This window comes from Erinaceus europaeus, chromosome 10 (assembly GCF_950295315.1).
Source record: "Erinaceus europaeus chromosome 10, mEriEur2.1, whole genome shotgun sequence".
Taxonomy (NCBI): domain Eukaryota; kingdom Metazoa; phylum Chordata; class Mammalia; order Eulipotyphla; family Erinaceidae; genus Erinaceus; species Erinaceus europaeus.
Genome location: NC_080171.1, coordinates 73,018,946 through 73,034,322, shown reverse-complemented (window position 1 = coordinate 73,034,322; position 15,377 = coordinate 73,018,946). Strand labels below are relative to the sequence as shown.

Here is a 15,377-nt window from a genome sequence, read left to right as displayed (position 1 = left end):
GTAAGGATCCCGGTTCGAGCCCCCGGCTCCCCACCTGCAGGGGAGTCGCTTCATAGGCGGTGAAGCAGGTCTGCAGGTGTCTATCTTTCTCTCCCCTTCTCTGTCTTCCCCTCCTCTCTCCATTTCTCTCTGTCCTAGCCAACAACGAATTGCGTCAACAAGGGCCATAATAATAACCACAACGAAGCTACAACAAGGGCAACAAAAGGGGGGAAAAATGGCCTCCAGGAGCGGTGGATTCATGGTGCAGGCACTGAGCCCAGCAATAACCCTGGAGGATAAAAAAAAAAAAAAAAAAAAAGAAGAAAGAAAGAATTCAGGTTCAAGTCCCTGGCTCCCCACCAGCAGGGGGGTTGCTTCACAAATGGTGGCACAGTGCTACAGGTGTCTCTCTTTCTCTACCTTTCCCCTCCCTCTCAACTTCTCTCTGTCTCAATCAAAACCAAATAAATAAGCAAGCAAGTTGGACTGGGGAGTCAACATAATGGTTACACAAAGGACTTTCCTGCCTGAGTCTCTGTAACCCCAGGTTCAATCCCCAGTACCACCACAGCCAGAGCTGAGCAGTGTTGTGGGAGATCTCTCTCTCCCTCCCTCTCCCTCCCTCCCTCCCTCCCCCCTTGTGTCTCTCAGAAAATTAAATAAATAATTTTAAGTGATGCCCAAACTGTTGGCTATGGCAACTAAGTGTACAGAAAACCTGCCTTGCTGCCTTGTGCATATTTCTGTATAACCAGTGTGTTCTCTTCTTCAATGCCATGAAAATGAGCATCACAGATGCTTGACACTCATGGACACTCACCTCAGCCTCAAGAATTTCTGTGCTAGCAAATAAGCCAGTCCACACAAAATGAACACTGAGAGGAGAGCAGAGCCTGGCTCTCGCATGCTACACTCAGAACTGTTGGGGCCATGAGATGGCGTACCCAGGAGAGTGCAGACTTTACTGTGTTTGAAGCCTCAGGTGTGAGCCCCAGCACCACATGGGAGCACCAAAAATGGTGCCGGGGGTACTCCAAGGGTGATGTAGCAGTACTGTGGTCTTTCTTTTCTCTATGTATCTACTTCTTCCCCTCTCAAAAGAAAAAAATAGAAAACTGACCCAGGAGCACCCCAAGCATCTGGTTCAAGTCCCCTACCCCCCACCTGCAGAGGAAAAACTTGAGCAGTGAAGCAGTGCTACAGGTGTCTCTCTCTGTCTCTGTCTCTCTCTACTCTCCTATCCTCTCGTCTCTCATTTTCTGTCTGTTTCTATCCAATAAATAAGTATTTAAAAACGAGAAAAGAAAATCAGGTCATTGGCCATTAAGGTAGCTCACCTGGGCAGTACACCAGCTTTGTCAAACACTGTGATCCATTTTGGGGCCTGACCCCAATAAAGTAGAGGAAGCCTTGGTGCTAGAGTGTATTTCCCTCTCAACCTCAATGTCTCTGTGTCTGTCTCTCTGTCTACAAAAGTCATCCCAGAGCGTGACGGCAAAAAAGTATTAAAAAAATGGGGTCAAAGAGGCTTCTCAACAGCATCACCTATGTGTGAGAACCTGGATCCACACCCCAGCATCAGATCAAAAGCGGGGACAATGATCAAGTGTGACTACACTGTTATTTGTAGACACCCCAAGTTCCTGATGAGAAATAGATGCCATCAGTTTGCTGCATGGCTGTTGTTTAATCCACTTGTCTTTCCCTCAGGAATGACTGATCATTCTCTAGGGCCCTTGCCTGCCTGAACATTCTGTGAAAAGAGAGAATGATGGCAGTAAAGGATGACAGGATTTATTTTTTCTACATATGGACAGAAACAGCAGAAAGGCAAAGAGATACTGAAAAAGACCACAGCACCGGAGCTTCCTCCAGTGCATTATGGCCTGGGTTCTAACCTGGGACACACACATGGCAAAGCAGCGCACTGTCCAAGTGAACTATTTCTCCATCTCTGGATGCACTGTTATGTCCACATTGTAGAAGAGAAGTTGGCAGCCCTCAATCAGTTACCAATGTAAATGTGAATTCTTAGGATTCACCTCTACAATTTGAGGTTTGAACACTTTGAAAATACAAGTTTGTAGAGTCCCATGTGGTGATGCAGTGGACAGGGCATTGAATTCTCCAGCATGAGGTCTTGAGTTCAATCCCAGCAACCCATGTGCCAGAATGACACTCTGGCTCTCTCTCCCTCTTTCTCTGATTAATAAGCAAATAAATACTCTTTTAAATGAAAGAAAGTACAAATCCATGTCATATTTAAAGATCCTCAAATGACAGCCACATTTTGTATGTCTGCATGACAATGAAGTGGAACACATGGATGCTATATTATCTCCACAACATTTCCTTCCTGAATAAACAGGAGCTTGCTTTTCAAAACTAAAGGACTTAGTAAAACAATCTCCCTATTAGCAATCACAGGCCCATGGCCCCTTCTGGTTTATTTTTCCTGGACATGGTCACCTGCATTCTTCTAGCCCACCACTGACCCACATAGAGAAACACTCCAGTCTCCTACCCTTTGAACATCTTTGGTCTTATATGCTTTGAAAATGGCAGAAGCCAAATACCTGAATAGGTGAAAGACATTTGCCATCTTCAGTTTGTTCCTTAGCCAAGCTATATTGGCTCCATTTCCTTTTGCCTCCCTTAAGAAATACCTCCAGTCATAAATATTGTAGCTGTCCCCTCAAAACTGGCTGACATTTCATGCAAAATTCATTTCAGAGGACATCCACCTTCTCGTGATTTATAGTCCAAGTGTTAGGGATTTCAGAAAGTGCAAGGCTTGAAATACAACCAAACAAAGACCTCACCTTGTCAGTCACTCCATGCTAAATTTTCCTTTTTTCTGCTGGAGGGTGGTGCATTGGAGACTTACTGTCCCTAAATTAGAAACAGAACAGAACAAAACCTCTGTGTTCTTGTGGAAGGTATTTGGTATTTCACAGTCATTATGTGAAAGACAGGAGGGAAAGGCCTCCCTGTCATTCTATCAAACTGAGGGGTGAATACTTCAGGATAGGAGGGAAACACCAGCTTAAATTTAATCCCAGCAACCCATGTGCCAGAGTGACACTCTGGTTCTCTCTCTCCCTCTTTCTCTCTCTGATGAGTAAATAAATAAATATTCTTTTAACAGAAAGAAAATAAAAGTCCAGGTCAGATTTAAAGATGCTCAAATAACAGCCACGTTTTGTGTGTCTGCATGACAATGAAGGGGGGCACATGGATGCTACATTGTCTCCACAACATTTCCTCCCTCAAAGAATTTCAAGGGGATCTTAAGGGGATCCTGGTTCTAGGTGGGAGTGAAGCCTAACTACAGCATATTTACTGGAAATGTTCCTTCACAAGAAAAGTTGCTTTAACAGAGGCCATCCGGGTGGAAAAGCAGCATTGAAAAAAAACAGACATAGCCTGGGAATTGAAGTATGGGACATCTCTCTGGTTTGAAATCATTTTTGGCATCTCCCTTAGTCTCCCGGACTAACAATCCTTAGTTCTAGAACGGAAACCATCAAAATAACCTTCTTGTTAGTTCAGAACTGTTAGTTTAGAACACAGTAAGGAGAAAACATCAGCATCCAGACACCTGCAGCAAGAAGCTGTGTCCCATAAGAAACTGAACAGTGCACACACCTGAAGAATAACGGGAGGTGAAGATCCCTATTTCCTCATAAACCTCCACATCTGTTTTGCCATCCTTTCTACAGATACAAAAGGGTTTCATTTTAGAAGCTAGTGGTTTTGATGGGCCTAGACCTCGAATAAATCCCTCTCTCCATTGTTACTGGTCATTCCTATCAGGAACAACACAATAGACCCCTTTGTGGGCCCCATAGGACCTTGCCCTCAACTTGGATCAACAATGGTAGAGAATGTTCCATCCTCTGAAGGGAGGCTAGACAACATACTCTATGCTACACCTGAGGAAGGTAAGTTGATATTGGGGCAGCTTGGAAAGTTTCTACTCATGACCACAGAATGTGAGCTCAGATATAGAGGGATTCAGAGGTCACATAGGCTCCTAAGCTGAATATGGGCCCCAGATCAGATCAGATCAAATCGATAGGGTGTACAGTCAACAATATTTATACAACTTTCCCATATTTGGGAGCTACTCTCTTCTCTGATCCAGCTTTCTGGATCCAGCCATGACATCATCTCCCCAGACAATAACTTGGATCCACTGGCGTATAGATTTCAGGCTCAGGGGAAAAAAGAAAAGAAAAAGAAAACTAGTATAGCCACAGGCCCTTTGGAATATAACTAAAATAGACCTACTAGCTATCTACAAAATGGAGACCTCCCCCAACTCTTCATCTGCACTATTCCAGCCTTTAGGTCCATGACTGGTCAACAATTTGTTTGGCTTTGTATGTTAACTCTCTTTTCAGCCACCAGGTTCCAGGTGCTACCATGATGCCAACCAGACATCCCTGAACAGACAACCCCACCAATGTGTCCTGGAGCCCTGCTTCCCCAGAGCCCCACCCTATTACAGAAAGAGAGAGACAGGCTGGGAGTATAGATCGACCTGTCAACACCCATGTTCAGTGGGGAAGCAATTACAGAAGCCAGACCTTCCACCTTCTGCATCCCACAGTGACCTTGGGTGCATACTCCCAGAGGGTTAAAGAATAGGAAAGCTATCAGGGGAGGAGATGGGATACAGAGTTCTGGTCATGGGAACTGTATGGAGTTGCACCCCTCTTATCCTATGGTTTAGTCAATGTTTCCTTTTTATAAATGAAAAAAAAATTTAATTTTTAAAAGAATTTTTTTTAAAAAGCTACTGTTTTATGGATGCACTCCCACAGAATCTCTTTTTTTTTTTTTTTGGTGGATGAGAGTTAGCGGGGCTCAAGGCCTGCACAATGAGTGTGCCATTCTATCCCTAGTGACCATTTTTCTTCTGTCTCTTTTACTTTTTCTTTCATAGAGGGTGAGAAAAACAAAGGGAGAGAGACAAAGCAGGAGAAACAGCTGCTACACTGCTACACCGCTCTTGAAGCTTCCCCACTGCATTTGGGGACCTGGGGGGGCTTGAACCTGAGCCCCTGTGCATGATACATGTGTGCTCTACCAGATGTTCTGCCACCCAGACCCATAATTTTTTTTTCTTTCCTCCTCCAGGGTTATTGCTGGGCTCGGTGCCTGCACCATGAATCCACCGCTCCTGGAGGCCATTTCCCCCCCCCCCTTTGTTGCCCTTGTTGTAGCTTCATTGTGGTTATTATTATTGCCCTTGTTGACGCAATTCGTTGTTGGCTAGGACAGAGAGAAATGGAGAGAGGAGGGGAAGACAGAGAAGGAGAGAGAAAGATAGACACCTGCAGACCTGCTTCACCGCCTATGAAGCGACTCCCCTGCAGGTGGGGAGCCGGGGGCTCGAACCGGGATCCTTACGCCGGTCCCTGTGCTTTGCGCCACATGCGCTTAACCCACTGCACCACTGCCCGACCCCCCAGACCCATAATTTTTTACTTGAACCTGATTTGTCATTTTAAATGTCTACACATACACACACACAAGCACCTGTGGTACAGAGTGGACACTGTCATTTACCTACTGGAATAAAAAAAATCAAGCAAATTTAAATAAATCACATCAACATGTCTCCGCCAATGGCTCAGCTGCCTGGTTACTGGCCCCTGATTTGCCATTAGTTACGCTAACCCTGCCAATCAGCGCTGACAAAAGGACCGTGTGCTGCTCACATGCTCTGGCTTAGACAGACAACAACTAAAAAATCTGGATGGGGAAAGAAGTCATTTCATCACAGAGAAAAGAGGAATTTCTATTTGCACCCATTTGTAGTTCACTACCCCCCACCACACCTCCCACAATTCACACTGAGCCAGCTCTTTCTCCTGCCTCTTTGTTTCTCTGTCTCCCCCATTCCATCCCTCTCCCCAATATACTATCAGAAAGCTGTGAGGCTCCTGCACCAGAAGCATTAGCACCACATGGGAGCTTGCTGGAGATGCACATTCTCAGGCCTAGCCCAAGATGTGGGAGTCAGGTGGTGGTACACCCAGTTAAGTAAGTGCACACAGTACCATGTGCTAGGACCTGAGTTCAAGCCCCTACCCCCTACCTGCAGCAGAGACCCTTCACAAATGGTGAAGCAGGTCTGCAGGAGTCTCTCCACCCCCCTTCTCTCTCCATCTTCCCCTTCCCTCTCAATTTCTCTCTGTCCTGTCAAATAAAATAGATAAAAGAAAAAAGTGGAGAAGGAAAAAAAAAGAAAGAAAAGTGGTCACCAGGAGTGGTGGATTCATGGTGTCAGCACCAAGCCCCAGTGACAACCCCAGAAGCAAAAAAAAATATCAGGAACTCAGTGGGACCCCCCCCAAATCTATGATGCTGACTCCCAGCTGGGAGCCACTAACTTGAGTGAAAATACTGACACAGGAGCTGCCTTCCTGAAAGCTTACAAGCTAAGATAACCTCCCCTGAACTAACATGAGTCACCTGACTTGGGGGTGGGGGTGGGGCTTTGCTATTCAAAAAGCAAAGAGGAACCTGCCTGGAAATCAGGGGGGTGAAGGCTGGGGTTGTATTCCTGCTTTTACAGCCAGACTATTGCTTATGCTGAGCAGAGAAAGAAACCAGTATTCCTGTCTCAGGGAGCTGAGACACTGGTCTGCCCACTGAGCATAGATAGCAGGATTTCTTTGGGATCCTCTGAGCAGCATGTCGGCCTGGCAAGGAGGGAAGCAAAAAAACTGTCCCATTCACAGGCATCATCTGTAAGGTGAGAGGGAAGTGGGCTTGGCATCTGTCACCACATGGAGACACATGTGACAGCCTAGTCACTATGGGTCAGGCTTCCCTTAACAGCAAAATGTTAAGAGCCAGATACTGGGTCAGGCAGGCTACAAAGGGATCTGGGGCCACAGAAAATGGGTGTCCACTGCCCACCAATGTAAGCTGGGAAGATTAAAACATTTTAAAGAACATATTTGGGGGTCCAGTTGAGCACACACGTCACCATGCAGAAGGACTGTGATTTGAGCCCCTGCTGCCTACCTGCAGGGGAGACGCTTCATGAGCAGTGCTGCAGGCGCCTCTCTCTCTGTCTCTCTCTCTCTCTCTCTCTCCATTTCCCCCTCTCTTCTCAATTTCTCTTTGTTATATCAAAAAGACTCTGGGGTGGGTGGAGGGGAGCATACAGATCCAAAAGGATGACAGAGGAACTAATGGGGGTTGTATTGTTATATGGAAAACTGAGAAATGTAATGCATGTACAAATTATTGTTTATACTGTTGAATGTAAAACATTAATTCCCCAATAAAGAAATTTAAAATATAAAAAATATAAAAAGTAAGAAAGAAAAAGAATAAAAGAAAAGAAAAAAGCCTACCGGGAGCATTGGATTTGTAATGTAGGCAAGGAGACCCAGTGATAAACCTGGGTGGCAATAAAAAAAAAAAAAAGGAGGACATATTTGAAGTGCTGTGGCAATGTCAAATTATATGGCAAGGAAGCTGGCACTGAAACAGAAACTTTGAGATTATGAGACACAGACACTGAATTATTAAAAATTAAAGCTTGTTAACCTAACTCAGATTTCTCCATCAAGGAAACTCTGACTTGGAGATTCAACAACTGATCATAATTGAACAACTGATCATAAGTGAACATTTACATTTGTATGATTTTTTCCCCTTTGCTAATAAGACCAGGGAGAAAGAAAAAAAAATCCCAAAAATCCAAAAATCCCTTCAATGCGATGGGGGCCAGGCTCAAATTAGGGTTGCACACATGGAAAAACAGAGCACTAACCAAGTGAGCTACTCCACCAGCCACTAATAACTGCAATGCCTGGGACTGTGTGCATTTGCTAAGACCTCTCCTTCTGGATAAAATGGGAAAAGTTTTGTGGATATCTCCAGATACTCAAAAGCTGGCTGACAAACTGACAAATTTAATACCGTATTTTAAATCAAAATCTGGAAAGTTTGTCACGTCCCAACACCTAGGTCTCAGAAACAAAAACTACCTAAGTAAAAAAACAAAACAAACAAAAAAAACTACCTAAGTGAACACAATTTTCTATTTGAGTTCTGTTGAAATGTCACCTTTGTACATTCATCTGCCCTATTTAAAAAAAAAAAATCAGTGGTGCAGTGAGCAAGGCACTGAACTTACTGAACTTGAAGCCTGAGGTCCTGAGTTTGAGTCCATGTACACACTGCAGCTCTGATGTTCTTACTCTCTCCCCCCATCATGAGTTAATAATTAATTTTCAAAAATACCATTGGGCTATATACTTTGTACACAGCTTTTCAGGATGCTATAATCCCCTACGTTGCTCTTCTTTGAGGACTGATTAACCTAGGGCTCCGTGGCCCCTGTGACCCCTACAATGTGGGCTCCACTTTCTGCCTTTCTCCTCTGCCCTGATGCTGCCTCCGGCTACTGCCCAGACCTCTCCCTGCCTCATCAGTGCTATAAACTCAGTACTATGGGGTAAGTCAGACTCGACCAAAATCACCGGCGTGAGGAAGAGACATTATTATCTTTTAATTTGATTTTTTTATTCTATTGGATAGAGACAGAAATCAAGAGGTAAAGACAGAAAGGGAGAAAGAGACACCTGCAGCATTGCCTCGGTTCTTCTTCTAGCGTTTGCCCTTCTTCTGTAGCCAGTCAACAGGTCAGCTTGAAAGCTGTCAGGAGCTGCTTGTTGCTGGCTTTGAAAGTGACTGGGATCCATGTGGATTCAGTCGGCTAGGAAGGATCATCAGTTTCCCCAATGAATGGGTACTCACAGGATGCACCACGAGAAGGTCGATCCAATGCATCCCATTGCCTCAGTGATCATAAAGCATACTGGCAGGGGGGGAGGCAGGAGCTTGAACCTGGCAGGGGGGGAGCAGGAGCTTGAACCTGGGTCCTTGCACATGGTGATGTGTGTACTCAACCAGGTGTGCCACCACCCGCTGGCCCATTGAGGAAGGGGCATTCTTGAGCAACAGCACTGTTCAGTGCTTTAAAGGGCAGGTCTCCCTTGCTAAACTGCGGCAGATCAGAACAGAATGGGTTATCTTCATAGGCTGAGGACTATGTAGGATTTTTCAGAGAAAACAAAAAGCCTTCCTCAAGAGGTGACTAAGCTTCAGCATGCTGGAATCGTAGAGTTACTGAGCCCACAACTGAGAGAGGGGGTGATGCCCTCTCCCCCCAATATGGAAATAAAATTCCTGAACAGATTAGGAGAGAGCAACCCATGATCCAGAGGTGAATGTCACACTTTAGTGACAGGAGAGCAAAATCTCACATAGGTAAATGGGTACAGAGTGTAGATTTGGGGCTGGTGATATAGCTGACTTGGATAGTGTACAGCTTTGTTATATGCATGACACAGGTTTGAGCCCAGCTTACACTGCACTGAAGGAAGCTCCTCTCTGTCTGTCTGTCTGTCTGTCTGTCTCTTTCTCTCTCTTCCTCACTCCCTCTCTCCTTCCCTCTCTCCCTCTACCTACCTCTCTATCTATCTATCTATCTACCTATCTCTCTGTCTCTATAAGAAAAAAAAGTTCAGGGGCCATGCAGTGGTGCACCTGGTTAAGTACACACACTATAGTGCACAAGCCCCTGGTCCCCACCTGCAGGGGGAAAGCTTCACACGTGGTGAAGCAGGGCTTTAGGTGTCTCTCTTTCTATCTCTCCCTCCTCTTTCAATTTCTCTCTGTCCTATCCAATAAAAATAGAAAAAATGGCCTCAAGAGCAGTGGATTCATAGTGCTGACACAGAGCCCCAGCGATAACCCTGGAGGAAAAAAAAAAAAAGGAGGAAATAGTAGATGTTCAATTATGTCACTTTCTACCCCCTTTGTTAAATATTGGCTTTTGGGTAATATAAAATTTAAAAAAAATTTTTTAAACAGTAGAAACAAAATCTTGGAAGCACAGAATGAGGAAAGAAATACTAACAGTCGCTTTGAAATCCCCTGTGCAAGCTTTCTCCACCTTGAAAACTATTAGTTGTTTTTCTTTGGCCCTAAAGTCAGCCCCATCATCCAGATTAATTAGTTTAACACTTCAAAGACTGACACCTGCTTTCCCCATTAGCCCAGCAAGAGGGGCTTCAAAGACAAGCCTCACTTAAGTTCTGAGTCCTTTGCTGCTCCTAGTCCCTGGTGTTTTCCCAATCTTCCCTCTCATTTCTGACCTCCTAAACTCATCTGGAGCACCAGGGGCCAATGTATCCCTTTGGTTTTGACCTGAGGCTTCTGGCCGCTTCCTGGACTCACTCAGTCCCGACCTGGCCCACCATCATCCTTGTCCAACCTTACCCTGATTTTCTTCTTGAGGGATCTAATCACAACACCATCCAAAGTCTTTTTTGTTTAATTTTTGCCTCCAGGGTTATTGCTGGGGCTTAGTGCCTGCACCATGAATCCACTGCTCCTGGAGGCCATTTTCTTCCCCCTTTTTGCCCTTGCTGTTGTAGCCTTGTTGTTGTTATTATTGTTGTTGTTGATGTCATTCATTGTTGGATAGGAAAGAGAGAAATGGAGAGAAGAAGGGAAGACAGAGAGGGGGAGAGAAAGACAGACACCTGCAGACCTGCTTCACCGCCTGTGAAGCGACTCCCCTGCAGGTGGGGAGCCCAGGCTGGAACCGGGATTCTTATGCTGGTCGTTGCACTTTGCACCACATGCACTTAACCTGCTGCGCTACTGCCTGACCCCCATCCGAAGTCTTAATACAACATAAGCAAGGTGGGCACTGCCGTCATGCTGGATGGAGAAGACACAGCAGGACACAGAGTGGGGGAAAAGAGCCTTGAAGCAAAAATTGAGAACCCAGGAACGTAAGAGACAAATTCCCCTCTCATTGGACCTGCTAATAGTGTGGTGACACATGACAAATCAACCTGACTCCAGCACCAATAGGCTAATGTTTTGGGGTTGGGCCAGGAGTGTCCTCTCTGAAAACAAAGACACCATGTTTCATGGAAAGCAGCACAGCTATGCACAGATGTGTTGAGTTTTCAGGACACCATAGGGGAGTGTCTTAATCACAAGCACACAAAAAAAAATTCTTCCCATGTTCACTGACTTCATCTCTCCACTCTCTCCATCAATCTCCTCTAAGCCAGTGACTCGCTCAGATGTGCTGGGAGCCATTTATAGGATGCCAAGTCCATTCAGCCAAATGAAACCATCTGGTCCAGAGTAATGAAAGAGGCCTGTTCTCAGCAACCTAGGACACAGCAGAGGAAGAAGGAGACCTGGCCTCTGCCCTGGGATGTTTGCAACATCCCAGAGATCTATGAGAAACCTAATTAAAGATGAGTGAGGGCACAGATTATGGTGCTTACACTTGATATGAAACCAGTCACAGCTGCTGCGTGTCTACTCAGCTCCTCCGTGGAGGTGATTGTTCTCTGTTTGTGGTTCGCAGACCAACAACATCAACAACACCTGAGAGCTCATTAGAAATGCAAATTACTGGGAGAGATGGTGCTACACCCAGTTGAGCACACATGTGGCCAGACGCAAGGACCCAAGTTCAAACCCCTGGTGTCCGCCTGCAAGGGGAAGGGGGAAGCTTCATAAGAGGCAAGGCAGTGCTCCAGGTGTCTCCCCTTCTCTTTTTATCTCTCTCTCTCTCTCTCCCTTTGACCTCAGTTTCTCTATCTATCTATCTCTATCTCTATCTCTCTGCCTCCAGGGTTATCACTGGGGCTCAGGGTCTGCACTACGAAGCCACTGCTTTTTGTTTTTATTTTTTTTATTTTTTTTATTTGACAGGACAGGAAAATTGACCGGGAGGGAGAAAGAAAGGACAGAGAAAAGACAGACACCTGTAGACTTGCTTCACCACTCGTGAAGCATCCCTCCTACAGGTGGGAAACCAAGGGCTCAAACCAGATCTTTGCATGGGTCCTTGTGCTTAGTGCTATGTGCAGTGAACTGTGGCACACCACCACTCCACCCCCAGTTTTTCTCTGTCTCTATCCAATTAATAAATAAATATTAAATGACATGTAGGTATTTAGGAAAACACGCAAATTCTCAACCTCTTCCCAGACCCATCCATTAGGAATGGGGGTAGGGCAATCTTTGGGTTAAGGATTCTTCCATGTAGTTCTAATGGCAACCAAATTTGGAAGTGTTGCGTTTTAGCAAAAAGTGACTCAAACTCAGGATGTTTTAGGCCACAAAGTTACTGTCACCATTAATTGTTGGCTGCACTGTAGGGTGACTGGCATCCTGTCCAATCCCCAATGGATCCCAGTAGAAACTTACTCCCCTCCGCCTGGTTACATCAACAATAAAAAATAAATAAATAATAATAAAGGGTCTCAAGGGATTGAGAAAGGTCACCTACCCATGCACACAGCCCTGGGTTCAAGCCCCTACGTCACAATGGTGGCCCTGGATAAATTTCACAGGTGGTGAAGCAGTGTTGTTTTGTCTCTTCTCTATCCACATCTCTCTCCCTTTCTCAAAACTGAAAAGTAAAAAAAAAAAAAAAAAAAATTTCTGGACCACCTGGGAAGGCTGAGAGTCTTTGGCATAATCACTGTGCTATCTCCTGGTCACGTCAATTTCACTTCTAATCACCCTGGAAAAGATGCACCTAATTAGAACAAATATCTCAAATACAAAAAAAAAAAAAAAACAAGGGGAAAAAAAGAAAGAAAGAAGAAAAGAAAACTTATGGCAGAGAGGCCACTCAATAGTATGCTTGCACCAGGCCCTAAAGTCATTCTCCAATGCCACACTGACACATGCATGTCTCCAAACTCTGGAAAATGTCTCTAGAGCAACCCCCAAGATGAGAATGACTGTCTCGTGGCACAATGCTCCCTAATGTGATGAGAATTTTTGCAGTCAAGGTTATCTACAGAGTTACCAATAACAGTGCACAACAAAAAAAGATTGCAGTTATGCTTCTCTGTGCTGTTCCAGAAAGGAAAAAAGAAAAATCTAACAAGACTCTTTGAGGACATCACATCAATCCAGGATGCTGGAAAATCAATATATCTCTCTCTGCCCCTCTCCCTCTCCCGAGTATCTTTGAAGGATGGTGTTACAGGTGACTATCTTGTTTTTTATAAGCTTTTTGTTTTCCAAGGGTTCCATTCCAAAAGAGTACTGTAACCACAGCAGAGGAAAAAGAAAAATGACTGGGATCCACATTGGCATTTTCCTTTTCATCCAAATTATCTTCAGTGCCTTCTTGCCAAGTCATCTCTCATTGAACACTGAGATAACATCTGTACACTGTGCTTTATAAACTGCCTACCCCTTTCCCATATTTCATCTAACATAAAAAAAACAAGCCATTAGAAAAGGTTGGGCCTCAAGTTTTCTCTATTAGTAGTGGTCCAAAGCTTTCTTTTTTCTTTTAATTAATTTATTTCATGAAAGAGTACAAGGTTAAGCAAGAGAGAGTCACCACTCCACATTTGATGCCTGAAATCCAACCCTGGGCTTCCTGTAAGCAAGTCCTGCACTCTTCTTGCTTGCTTGCTGAGCCACTGCTCTAGCCCAGTTACAGTTTTTTTTTAAGCATTCAGGTCAAGAGAGCACTCTTACCATTTTCCATGCCTAAGAGAGCCCCACTTTCTCCATCATAACTTCCCAATTTTTCCATTTTTGGGTGCCCAGCCCCTAGAACAGACTTCTAGCCTATAAATACTAAGTAAATAAAATGTGGTCTCAGGACTGGGAGATAACAGTGGTTATGCAGTTAGACTTTCATGCCCAAAGCTCCTATGTCCCAGGTTCAATCCCCAGCACCACCAAAAGACAGAGCTGAGCAGTGCTCTGGTAATAATAATAATAATGATAATAATAATAATAAATTTAAGGGGCATGGTGGTGGCACACCTGGTTAAGCGCACACATTTACCATGCATGAGTAAATGGGTTCGAGCCCCCATTCCCCACCTGCAGGGGGGACGTTTCCTGAGCAGTGAAGCAGGTCTGCAGGTGTCTTTCTGCCTCTCTCCCACTCTATCTCACCCTCTCTTCTCAGTTTCTTTCTGTCCTGTCAAATTAAGAAAAGGGAGAGAAAGAGAGAGAAAGGAAAATGGCCGCGGAAACCGGTGGATTCACTGTGTAGGCATAAACCCCCAACAATAACCCTGGTGGCCAAATAAATAAGTAAATATTAAAAGAAAGAGGTTTCCAAACAGCAACTCGGTCCTCCTACCAGAGCACCACGAGCTTAGTGAGTCTCAGTAAAATAAGTATTAAGTTACGAGTCTGGAGGCCACGGAAACCAGGGTTCACCAGAGACAAGAAGGTAGTGTTTGCGCTTCTGGTCCTCTAGGAGCTGTGGAGCTGAGGCAGGGGTGGAGGAGGAACCTTGGTTTGGTTTTTCAAAGACCACTTGCATTCTGAACACCTTGCTCTTCTCTCCGAAGCCAGCAGCGCCCTCAAACTCCAGCGGCCTCTGCTCCCTGCCCCCACCTCGTGCCCTCCTGCCCTCTCTCTAATGAGGCTCCACCTGCGGGAGCCATATGTCCTACCCCACCCTCCAGATCCCTGACTTCATTATAAAACGGACCAGAAGAGGTGAAAAGTTTCTTTTTGCACAGAAAAGAGGTTAGGCAGGGGACAACTGGGGGAGGAGGAGTAATTTTCTCCCTCCAGCAGGACCCTAGAAGAAATGTTTATACATTGTATTCAAATGAACAGTTAGTTGCCTGTGAGGAGAAGGAAGCAAGGCTGCAGAGCAGTTGGTGCTTCTAGAAACTCAAACCCAGGTAGGCACCAGGTGTCTTTGCAACTTTCCTGCTTGGACTACAGCACAACTCCACCACTCTTCTCCTTCCAGTACTTTATTGTTTATTATTATTACTATTACTACTATTATTATTTTAATTATTGCTACTAGGGTTATTACTGGAGGCTGGTGATAACACTAGGAATCCACAACTCCTGGCAGCCATTTCCCAACCCCCATTTTTTCCCCTCTTGTCTTTTTATTTGACAGGACAGAGAGAAATTGAGAGGGAAAGGGGAGATAGAGAGGAAGAGATAAAGAACCTGCAAGTCTGCTTCACCTCTTGTGCAGGGGTTCAAACCCGGTATTTGTACACTTAACCAGAAGTGCTGCTGCCTGGCCCCTCTCCTTGTCCTTTACATATTTCAATTTCTTCTTATTTTATCATGGTTTTTTTTTTTTTGTATAATCGGGGGGATTATGGGCTACAGAAATACAGTTGTTGATACATTTGTAAAATTTCTCAGTTTTCTGCAAAACACTCTCACACCCAGCCTAGGTCTTCCTCCACCATCATGCACCTGAAAGACACACACACACACACACACACACACACACACACACACACACACACCAAACCAAGTCAAAGTTCTGCTTTGTGTTTCACTTTCTGTTTTTATTTCTC

At 44.9% G+C, this 15,377-nt stretch overlaps 1 long non-coding RNA gene across 2 annotated transcripts in view; it reads right to left on the bottom strand.

Moving 5' to 3' along the window:
* LOC132540890 (uncharacterized) overlaps nucleotides 1-14,377 on the bottom strand; it is a 705,707-nt gene extending 691,330 nt beyond the window's left edge. For both annotated transcript variants that reach the window (XR_009552037.1, XR_009552038.1), the window contains exon 1: nucleotides 14,226-14,377. This is a non-coding gene — a long non-coding RNA (uncharacterized LOC132540890). The remainder of the gene's footprint in view (nucleotides 1-14,225) is intronic.
* Nucleotides 14,378-15,377: the final 1,000 nt, after the last annotated feature.